The 11,726-nt window shown below is 39.8% G+C and overlaps 1 protein-coding gene across 2 annotated transcripts in view; it reads left to right on the top strand.

Annotated features, from left to right (window-relative positions):
- The window catches only part of HBS1L (HBS1 like translational GTPase), a 43,263-nt gene that overhangs the window by 11,193 nt on the left and 20,344 nt on the right, over positions 1 to 11,726 (top strand). The gene's annotated exons all lie outside the window — the stretch shown is intronic.

Raw genomic sequence — 11,726 nt, 5'->3', positions numbered from 1 at the left:
TCTACACTAGATCCATTGTATTTTTCCACTTTGTGGTCACTTGCTTAACATTCTGTTACTGCTAAAATCTTCTTGTTGCTTATATGGGTATTGCTGACAAATTGCAGTAGTTGAAAAAGAGCAATGAGATTTGATTTAGCCTACTTTTTGTTTTGGAAAACAGTTGTCATACAGATAAGATAACATTGTTGCATGCAAGTTTAATGAAGATTCCAGGCTGATATGTGATATATGACCTCCTAAACCCAATCCATTGTGCCCCATGGCATCTACTACAGCGTCATAAAGTTTCTGTCTTGGTTTGTGTTGTTGGTGTGTCAGCTAAGAGGCATTTCATCCTAAGTACTTGTTCCATAGGCCCAAGGAAACAGTTGCATCTCGATACAGCTAATGAAGTGGACAATTGTATCTCCATGGAGAGGGGATTGTACGTCTGGCATAGCACAACAGAAAAGGCTGTGTTCCATACGGTCTTACCATATACTGTAGCTGTAGATGGAACTATGACCAGAGCCACAGATTTTATAGCATGAGTTATTCTGTAACAGGGAAAATGATATTTCAAGTACTTAGAGCCCAAAGTCAGCAACCTAAGGAGGCAGCTGGGACTGATATTTAAGGATAGATGTCATATGATCCCGTTTCATGGCAAAATTTGATTAAAATCAGTACAGGTTTAAAAGGTTTGTTCTGCCATCTTGATTCAAAGTGTTAAGAGGTATCCAAATGCATGGAGAACAGTCAATCAACTTTACAAAATATTTAGTAGCTAAGAGTGAATTCACTGGGTAAAGAATTCATGTTTGATGCAGACTACTACTAAGCGTACTTTGGACAGTGTATGCCTAATGTCAAAGTTCCTTATAATTTAAATGTAGCTATGATAAAAAAAGCTTCAGTCATTTATTTCACATTAGTAAAATACGGGGTAGTGAACAGGACCATATCAGTCTCTTTTGGGGAACATTTTGTAACAAGAGTCACATTCTGTTTGATACAGCTGTGTGTGGGCTTTAGAAAGGAAGTGGCTTATGTCAAAAGCAGTGAGAAACATTTTAAAATGTTTTTGAGCTTCACTTTGTATATACACCTACACTGGAAAAAATGACACTCCCAAGACTTTTTCCCTGAGATGTTTTATCTTGCAGTCTTAAAGGTAGCATACTATATTTTGAAAGAACGCCACTTTAAAAGCTAGGGCGGGTTTATTTTGCATATCAACAGGAAATCAGTGGAAATGTGCTGCTATGTATGGCTGAATAATGAAATAATGTTTAGTGTTCTCTTCTGTTATTACATAGTTCTGTTTTAAACAAACCCTGCTAATATTTGAAAATATGGGATTTGTTATGTTAAAGATAAGAGCAATTATGCATATTCTACTGGAATTATTTGTTTGGATATTTTACCACAAGGCTTAGAGTAGGTCCCAATATTTTAGAGCCTAGAAGCAGAAGAATAATCTATATTTTATAAATAAAGGTTTGTCCTTTGGTCCTTGTAGAAAACCACTTCCTGGTTACTGTTGTCTGGCTATCATGTTTCACCATCCCAACCCCATCTCTAAAACCACTTTTCTATTCTGCAGCCCCGTTTTTACCTTCACCACCATGCCCATGCCTTGCACAAACAACCCCCATGGTAACCTGCATTTTCCTTCTCCCACACATTGCAACTGCTTAGCACCTTTTCCACCTTCTGCCTTCTCCTTTCTTTCAAAGCCTTTCATTCCCCTGCTCTCATCTTCACCCCTATTCCCATGCCTCCTACTCCTTCCTTTCTTTACAAGCCCATTTGTACCACCTCTTTCCCCCCTCCCCCTCCCCAACTCTCTCTTGCATGCAGATCATCCTCATTTCCTTGCTTTGCTATCCTCCAGCTGGCGTTGTGGACACACCCAATGTTGATATATGCTATATTTTTAAGATGAATAGAGTCTTTTGAACAAGCTTGTCAGGTAGCTTGTTCGGTTAGAGATAGTTATGTTCAGTTGATGGATGCTGTGCATATATGGGTGTTTGCTTGTGAATAATAAACAACAGCAGAGTTTGACTAAAACAGGGATGGAGAAACATGGAGTGTTGGTGTTTCTTTTAACCAACCAACCAGTTTTAACAAGGAAAAATAGCTTTCTGATGTTCCTTTCTTCTCCCTCTCATCTATGATCCCTGCTCTTGTGCAACTTTTTGCTCCCCTACTCCACCCTGACTGTGCACATCCAGAATTGTGATCCTACATTACAAATCTTCCATTACATTCTTACATTACAGGGGTACCTTGGTTTACAACCATAGTCCGTTCCAGAGGTCTGGTTGTAAACCAAAACAGGTTGTAACCCAAGGCGGGCCTCCCCCCCACAAAAAATGGGTTGTAATCCAAAAAAAAAGGGACGCGCACTTCCGGGTTTGACATGGTTGTAATCCAAAGCAGTTGCAAACCAAGGTACCAGTGTATTATTATTATTATTATTATTATTATTATTATTATTAGTATTGTATGGCATTTTCTTTGTTGCAGTCTTGTGAGCTGTAACTTGCACCTTCTAATATCATTTGAATAAAAATCCTGAATTATCACTCTACTAATCCCATACTTTTTATATTTATGTTTACTGATATCAAACGTTTGGAAACAAAACTTGCCTGTAAAACTGTCACATGTAACAGTTTTCTCTGTAAGATTTTCAAGAATATTCAGAATAAATGTTTGACACTCTCAGAACTTCAAACACTAAATCTATCTAAGAAAGTAGTCAAAATTCTTTCATTTGTCTGTAAAGAGTTTTCTAGAGATTAATGCAATACTTCATGTATTTCCAGATGTATCATTTGATTAATTTGTTTAATCTCTTAGGAGCTCTCTTACCTTTCCAGTGCATTTAGTTTTACCGCTTTGCCACCATTCTAGCTGCCAAGAGCCATTGCTTTGTGTATATTCAAAATTTTAGCTTTGTGAATTTCCATTATATTGGGAAACAAATCAGAAATGATCTTACACCAGTTATCTCAACCCCTCACCCTCAATATTTTCACAACATTGGTACAGATGTACACTCTTACAGCATATCTACTATATCCCTACCCATTATTCTAGACCTCAAGTGCTTTGAATTAGACTCTTGAAAAGTCACTTAATTTCTTAAGTGCACATTAAATTTAACGTAAGTGTCAGATTTTTAAGACTGCAGCCAACCTAAGGTTGGTAGTACAGTATATCCTAATGTTTTATGACACTGTCTAAAACTTCGCATTGTCTGCATATGCGGTTGGGAACCTCAATCTGCTGGTCTTTCTTCGTTTAGTTTTTTTAAAAATTGAGAGAAAATTGTTCTAATTATTTTAGTATACAAAAATATTTCCAGGTTTGTGATTCTTCTAATACTGCACTATGATTTTAAAAAGAAGAGAGAGCTTTCAAAGTTTACCCTGACACTTATTTTAATCTTTGTCGGTGGTGAATTGTAGTGTATGCAGTTTTATGTATTAGAAATTGAGTGGGTTTTTTGTTTGAAGAGCTATGGGTTTAGGTATGCCCAGCACAGCTGCTGACTGCTATAGCTCAGTGAACACAGGCTTTGCATGCAAAAGGTCCTTTTTTTAAAGTTTCTCATTACAGGGTCAAGCTGGTGTCATATGAAGAGGAGTACCATTTGTCTGACTCCCTACAAAGCTTCTATACTCTGAATTTCAGGATGCAGAGTTGTATCAGCTTAAAGGGTTCTCTTGAATCTGACATAATAGGAAGGACTCTATGAAGCTGGTCAATTCTTTGTCCTTTGCTTGCTTCTTGGCCTACTTTTTTCTTGTATCACATAGGAAATATTTTAAATTAAAATTCCTGAGAGTGGTACTGCAGCTTCTTAGCACAGGATGGTTGTTATTGCCTCTGTGTGCTATGGAGCCTCAGTTCCAAATCTTCCTAACTGAGCTGTGAACTTCATTCAGTGGCTGCAACTAGTTATGGGGATTCACCCACAAGGACATACATTTTCCTCTCTCAGCAGGTGTTAAAGCCTTATATGTGTGCATTTAATCAGTTGTAAGTTCTAATAACTTCTGTGGGACTGGCACCCAAATAAATGTGCATTAAAGTGCAACCATAATTCAGTATTTCCTTTATTTAAAATCAGGTAGCTGATACCATGACCCTGATTTTTTTTTAAAAAACAGCAACCTTCTGTGCACATTTGTTAGTTTACTTTTATTTATATATAACAATATTTTTATACTGTGTCAAAAATAGACCAAGGTGGTTTATAGAATAAAACAAAAAACCATGCAATAAAAACCATTAAAAAGTTAAGAATATACTTTCAGTTGTTCAGCATACATTCATGATGCAAGGCCTAGCTATAGTGTTCACTGTACTGATGATACCTTTTTAATCAAGTGCTGTAATAGCTTTTTCTATATATAAGGTACAATAAGTGTCACCATACATATGATGTGTGCTAATTTTTTCATTGTTGATTGAATTGGTAACATTCAATATCATGGAAGCTATGAGGGCTGATTAGTTCAGGTGCTTAATCAGCCTACTGCATTGATACAGCTTTGTATTACCTTTTGCAAATGAGATTCAAAGCAGCTTTAGCAGTTTCACACTCTGATTTCAAATACTTCTTTCTGTCAATGTGTTAACTGCTAACACATTTAGATAGCAAAGAATGTGAAAGCATCTATTCAGTATTTTTAATGTCCTTCAGCTTGGTGCCGCTGTTATTGACATTCTTGTATATAAATCTAGCCTACCAACAATACAGAATGGCAAACTGTGTTGGCTCCTTATCTAATTTTGTATAGAAAGAAAATTTGTGGGTTTTTGTGGGGGTTTTTTAAATAAAGAGTAGGAAGAGGAGTATTTATTAGATTCATCAATATATTTCAGGGCGGTTCACAAGATAAAAATACAAGATGAAAGCACAAAAAGTAAAGATGTGTAAGGTAATAAAAGGGAGAAATTGGAAGCCAGGCATTGGGTGGGGGGAAGTCTAGAAGGGATGAATAAGTAAGTAATTTGGATGTTAAATTGTTAAATTATTGAAAATTGAAAATAAAATATGGAAACAAATAAACCATTTTTTAAAAAGGAAAATAAATCACACTCCATCTTTTAATCTGAAATCTAGCAGAAAAACAAAAGTGTTGGTTTGGCTATTTTTTTCTCCTGAAACTGTATCTTGGATAGCATTCTGTATATTCCTTCATTTGCTCTCTTATTGTAATTATGCTTGTATTATTCAAGAGTCCTATCTTTCCATGTGGTCTGGCTGCTCCAGTAGGCCAGTAGGTTATGATCCACAAGTGGGTTGTACCCCATCCTAAAGTGTCCAGCACCAGTGGTACCACCAGTATATTGTTTTTGTTTGGATTCCTTCCTAATTGGGGTGGGTGAAGAGAGGTGACGAAATGCAAACAGGAAGAGAGTTATTTTAACTTTAATAGTTGGGTAGAAGAAGATACTAGGTACTCTTTCACCTGGCATGATGAGCTCAATCTACAAACAACCCCCCTCCTGTGTACAACGATTTAAAATATAGCTTTGAATTTAGTCACCCTAAAGAAGTAAGGAGAGAAGTAGGTAAGGGTAAAATACGTTAAGTGGGTCCCCTATTGCAGTTTGTGGAGGTCAGGGAGGCGGAGGTCCTAGATAGGAAAAGGTTGAAGTATTGTGCTCTAGGGCGTTTGGATAAGTTCGTTTCTGTTTTTAACTGAACTTTAAGACTGCCTTCGTCATTTATTCCGAACACGGTGTATCACAGCATGTTTGTTTTAACTGAACGATACTGGTAGATTATGGTGATGTTGCCTATTTAACATTAAGGAAACTTCTTACAGTTCTGGGTGAACAGAATTTGTAGCCATTCTTGGTGTTTCAGTATAGAAATGTGCATAGCCAAATGGTTAAGCTCTATCCTATAAGCATCTAATATATGGCTATTGGGAAGCCATTTCCAGGCCACGAGATTAAGCAGCAGAGGGGCAGTTGGAGCACTGAGGTCTGGGGAGTAACATAAATACATATTTGCTCCAACCTACTATCTGTTGGCTATTGTTTATTTTATTTTTATTGTAAGCCACCTCGGACTTGAGGTCAACACAGTAGTACCTCGGGTTCGGAACAGTCCTGCTTATGAACGCTTTAGGTTACAAACTCCACAAACCCGGAAGTAGGTGTCCCGGGTTGTGAACTTTGCTCTGTACAAACGCATTCCGCTTCCAGGGCCGCAGGAGGGAATGCACGCCTCGGGTTAAGAACGCTTAGGGTTAAGAATGGACTTCTGAAACGAAATAAGTTCATAATCCGAGGTACCTCTGTGTAAATACTCCTAAAAAAGCGAATAGCAGCATTTGCAAGTGCTTATGCTCTGGTATGCTTTACCAGACAAATCCTGCGACTTCCAAGTGTTCTTGATTTTTCAACTCCCTCCCATAAATCTGCTTTGAGTTGAGGGACTCGTAGGAATCATATGTTACAGTGTTTGTGTGTGTGTGTGTGTGTGTGTGTGTGTGTGTGGCAGAGAGCTGCAAATGTACTGGTAGTGGCAGAAACAACAATCCCCTTATATAGTTTGAGGGGCAACTTCAGATCCATGCTTGTGTATGGCCTGCTTCGCTTAACACACTAAGCTTGGAACATGGAATGCGTGGCCCTAGCTTTCATAAGCCCCAGTGCTTAGCATGAATGTGTGAGCTCCCATGGTTTGGCTTAGCATGATATGTAGGCTAGGCCTACGTAGATTATGCAAGGTAAAGGTTAAAAAAAAAAGGTAAAGGATCCCTGGATGGTTAATTCCAGTCAAAAGCAAATACAGTGGTACCTCGGGTTAAGTACTTAATTTGTTCCAGAGGTCCGTTCTTAACCTGAAGCACCATTTTAGCTAATGGGGCCTCCCGCTGCCTCGTGCCGCCGGAGCACAATTTCTGTTCTCATCCTGAAGCAAAGTTCTTAACCTGAAGCACTATTTCTGGGTTAGCGGAGTCTGTAACCTGAAGCATATGTAACCTGAAGCGTATGTAACCTGAGGTACCACTGTATGGGGTGCAGTGCTCATCTCGCTTCAGGCTGAGGGAGCCGGCATTTTTCCACAGACAGCTTTCTGGGTCATGTGGCCGGCATGACTAAACCGCTTCTGGCACAACGGAACACTGTGATGGAAGCCAGAGCACATGGAAAAGCCATTTACTTTCTTGCTGCAGTGGTACCTATTTATCTACCTGCACTGGTGTGCTTTCGAACTGCTAGGATGGTAGAAGCTGGGACAGAGCAATGGGAGCTCACTCCATGACACGGATCTGAACCGCCGACTTTCCAATTGGCAAGCCCAAGAGGCTCAGTGGTTTAGACCACAGTGCCTGGATGTGCAGAGTTGGCTCCGATGATACAGTTGTAATCTCCCCAATACACGAAAAAAGATGTTGAATGGACAGGTGCATGTGTCACGTAGTTATTAGCAGACTTTCATTTATCATGCAAGTCGCTTGAAACGTAAACTAATCCGAGTATATAGGTAAGAGGTCTCAGTACTACAAAACAATTGTGCTGCTAACATGCATATTAATGGTGAAAGTAAAAAGTGTGAACTTGTGTTGGACTTTGCAGTGTATTCAGAAATCTGTTCTGGTGTGACAAAAATGACTATTGAAAAATACATGAATTAACAAATCCAATATACGTGGTTATATGTGTAAGAGACGTAGAACAGGAATGGGGGCCCTTGTGAGATGTTGGATTTTAGCTTCCATCAGCCCTCACCATTGGCCAGACTGGGGGTTGATGAGCGTTTCAGTCCAAGAACAGGTATGCGGCCACAGGTTGCCCCTCCTGGTGTAAACTGCATTGTAAGTGTTGCTGCTAAAAATTTCTAGGTGATACTGTCCTTGGGAACTGGTGGATTTTCACACTTAATAATAATGAGAAGAGCAGATAATAAGTAGGGAGGGGAATGCTCAATATTTAGCAAGGCAGAGATATTAGAAAGACAATATAGACTGAAATTTTCAAACAACTAGCTCATTTTTCCATTTCTAAGCCAAAGCAAGCTCACCGGATGAGGATTTATTAAATGAATTAACTTGCTATTTTAAGTTTCAATAACTACAGGTCACCTGCCTTCTATTTTTGTGCACTTAAAAGGTATGAAATCTTTGTATGAAATCTATCTCATTTACATGTGCAAAGGAGAACAGTGTGTGTTTATTTTATTTCCTGTCCTTTCCTATATCAAAGTGTGCACCGATAATGTAACAACGGAGAGGTGCATTAGAGTTTATAGGAACAGCAAACCCTGGATGACTGCTGAAGTAAGGTTACTCTTGAAAGCTCGGGATAATGCCTTTAAGGCAGGGAACACAGATACATACAGAGGGGCAAGAACAAAGCTCAGGAAAGGCATTATGGCGGCAAAACAACAATATAAGCTTAAAGTGGAGAATTGCCTAGCCGATAACAACATGAAACAAGTGTGGCAGGGACTGCAGTATCTAACCAAATACAAGGACAATACGAGGAACACAGTTAAGGCTGATGATGTGTTAGCGGAGGAGCTGAACATCTTCGCCCACTATGAGTTAGAAAGATCAAGTGTCACGGCTCCTGCCTGCTAGCCTATAAACTCTCAGCTGCTTATTCTATATTACCATCAAGTGAAAGCTGCATTGTGGGCGGTGAATCCCAGCAAAGTGGCTGGTCCGGATGGGTGCTGGGGAAAGTGGTAAGAAACTGCTGATCAACTAGCAGGGGTCCTGACAAGGATTTTTAACATCTCCCTGCAGACTGCTTGCGTACCATCATGTTTGAAAGCCGCCACCATTGTCCCAAGCCCAAAGAAAACAGCAGTTAACTGCCTAAATGACTACAGACTCATTGCATTAACATCTGTAGTGATGAAATGCTTTGAGAGATTGGTTCTTCAACAACTTAGGACATGTTTTCCACCGGATTTTGATGAACCCCAGTTTGCTTACAGGAGAAATAGGTCAACAGACGATGCCATAGCCACAGCTTTTCACCTTGCAGCCAGTCATCTGGAGAGACCGGGGAATTATGTCAGAATGCTGTTTATTGATTATAGCTCGGCTTTTAAAACCATCCTTCCGGACATTCTTATTAAAAAGCTGGTGGACCTGGACCTTTCCCCTACCATCTGCGATTGGATTAAAGACTTTCTGAGTGATGGCACACAAATAGTGAGGATTGGGCCTGTTACATCTACCTCTCTGAAACTCAGCACTGGCACCCCACAGGGATGCGTGCTGAGTCCCTACCTGTACTCATATACATATGACTGCATTTCATCTGATCCATCTACTGCAATTATTAAGTTTGCAGATGATATCACCATAATGGGTCTAATTACAGGTGGAGATGAGTCAGCATCTAGGGAGGAGGATCAAAAAGTCTGCACATAGTGCCTAGAGAACAATTTGCACCTGAATATCAGCAAGACAAAGGAGATTGTGTTGGACTTTTGGAGGAAGAGAGAAGAACTAGCCCTGTTGTATATCAGGGGTATGTGTGTGGAGAGAGTCTCTTCCTTTAAATTCCTGGGAGTTTACGTTAGTGAAGACCTCACTTGGAAAATCAATATAACCCAGGTGGTTAGGAAGGCCCAACAGAGACTCCATTTCCTCAGGGTCTTGCGAAAGAACAATAAAAAGTGTCCTTTCATACTGTATAACCGTGTGGTACACTGTTTTAACAGCCATGGACAGGAAGTCCCTACAGAGAGTGGTGAATACAGGATATGACATCATGGGCTGTCCTCGGAGTTCGCTAGATGATATCGTGGGAGACCGCTGCCTCAGGAAAAGTCTTAGGGATGACTCATACCCTGGCCAGCACTTCTTCAATCGCCTACCTTTGGGCAGGAGATACAGAAGTATAGTCAGCCGCACCAACAGGTTGAAGAACAGTTTTTATCTGTGGGCTGAATGGAAAAAAAATAGTGGTGTAATTGACTTCTGACAAGCACACAGAGCGTTAACAAGACTGAGTGTATGGAGGGGGGGTTGTTTAATTGCACTGCACACAGGTGGTGTAGTGACAATAAAGGCTCATTATTATTATTATTTAATTTCCAGTTAGCTTTGCCTTTTTTAGATAGTATCCAATATAATAGCATCATAGAAAGTTGTATTTGGTTTGCTGGTTAAATTTAAACTTGCTGTCAGATGCACAAAAATTGAAAATCTTTTAAAGTTGCTGAATTATTCAAGTTGTCGATTCTTATTGTCCCTAGAATGGTTAACTTACTATTGCAAAGTATAAAGTTATAATGGGCTGGAAAAATGCAGTTCTTTTCCATACTTAATTTGTGGATAATGTAGCAAGAATATTGGACAGTAGGGTATGAAATGTACGTTTATTAGGTGGTGGTGGGGAACGGTGTCATTCCCCATAGTATTTAGGACTGGGTGCTTTGATCTCTGTCCACAGAGCTTTTTATGGGACATACAGTGGTGCCCCGCAAGACGAATGCCTCGCAAGACGGAAAACCCGCTAGATGAAAGGGTTTTCCGTTATTGAGCTGCTTCGCAAGACGATTTTCCCTATGGGCTTGCTTTGCAAGACGAAAACGTCTTGCGAGCGTTCCGATTTTTTTCCGCTCCCCCCCCTTTTTCTAAGCCGCTAAGCCGCTAATAGCCTTTTAGCTGCTAATCCGCTAAGCCTTTAATAGCCGCTAAGCCTTTAATAGCCACTAAGCCTTTAATACCGCTAATCCGCTAATCTGCTAATAGGGTTGCTTCGCAAGACGAAAAAACTGCTAGACGAAGAGTCTCACGGAACGGATTAATTTCGTCTTGCGAGGCACCACTGTACTTGATGACGAATCATGCCTGAAACTATAGCTCATCTAGAAGGGCAAAGTGAAATATATTTTAATAGCACACATGCTGAGTGTATGCAGCAACATTGTCTTGGACAAGAGACTGTGGAAGATGCACAAGGCTTCCACCAAAAACAGCAGCCTGGGTTGTGCACTTTTTGGGGGTAGTAGTAACATTTTGACACCCATCACTCCATGTTATTGGAGGTGGGGGATGTTAATCATAATGACATCTGGCACAGTTAAGTTGGAGGTACAGATGTGAAGGCAGAGAACTCAATTGGGACTGCTGTTTTCAGTGGCAACCTTGTTTTTCATATATGTAGTTTCACCCCCAGAGTCCCAACCCTATGTGCATTTTGGGCATCTGGTTTCTGTATGAACTTTGATTTTATCATTTAACATGTTTTGGAATGAAGAAAGGCTTTCCTCATAATAGAAAGGTCACACGCTGGTGTAATTTTTATTCCTGTGTAGATGAGCCTGTCTGAAGATTTGCAGACACATTTGCTTAAACTTGAGACTTCTTGTGGATGCTGTCATGAGTTTAAGATTTAGGATTGCCTCTGACTAAATCATATTCAGAGTGGACACAATGAAATCAGCAAACATAAATTAGGCCTAAAGGTTTCGTTATGTTTGATTTGTAAAGCACACTGGTAACTGATCTGTTAACAGCACCATCCTCTGGTGTTGTAACGTCAGATTTGCTGCCTGATACTACTTCGTTTCTGGAAACATGACTGAATTGCAGTAAAAGTATCGACTCGTTACATGTTGTACTTTCAGTTTTACATACTCATAACGAACCAGAACCTCAACAGAAATTCTATTAATTGTGTTGAACGTTACCTTGGACTACATAAACTTTCAGTTTAGATTAACTGGTTTGTAGAGA

Source organism: Podarcis liolepis, assembly GCF_965112155.1.
Source record: "Podarcis liolepis genome assembly, chromosome: 3".
Lineage (NCBI taxonomy): Eukaryota > Metazoa > Chordata > Lepidosauria > Squamata > Lacertidae > Podarcis > Podarcis liolepis.
The sequence above is the reverse complement of the archived record's forward strand: the minus strand, read 5'-3'. Positions and strand labels throughout refer to the sequence as shown.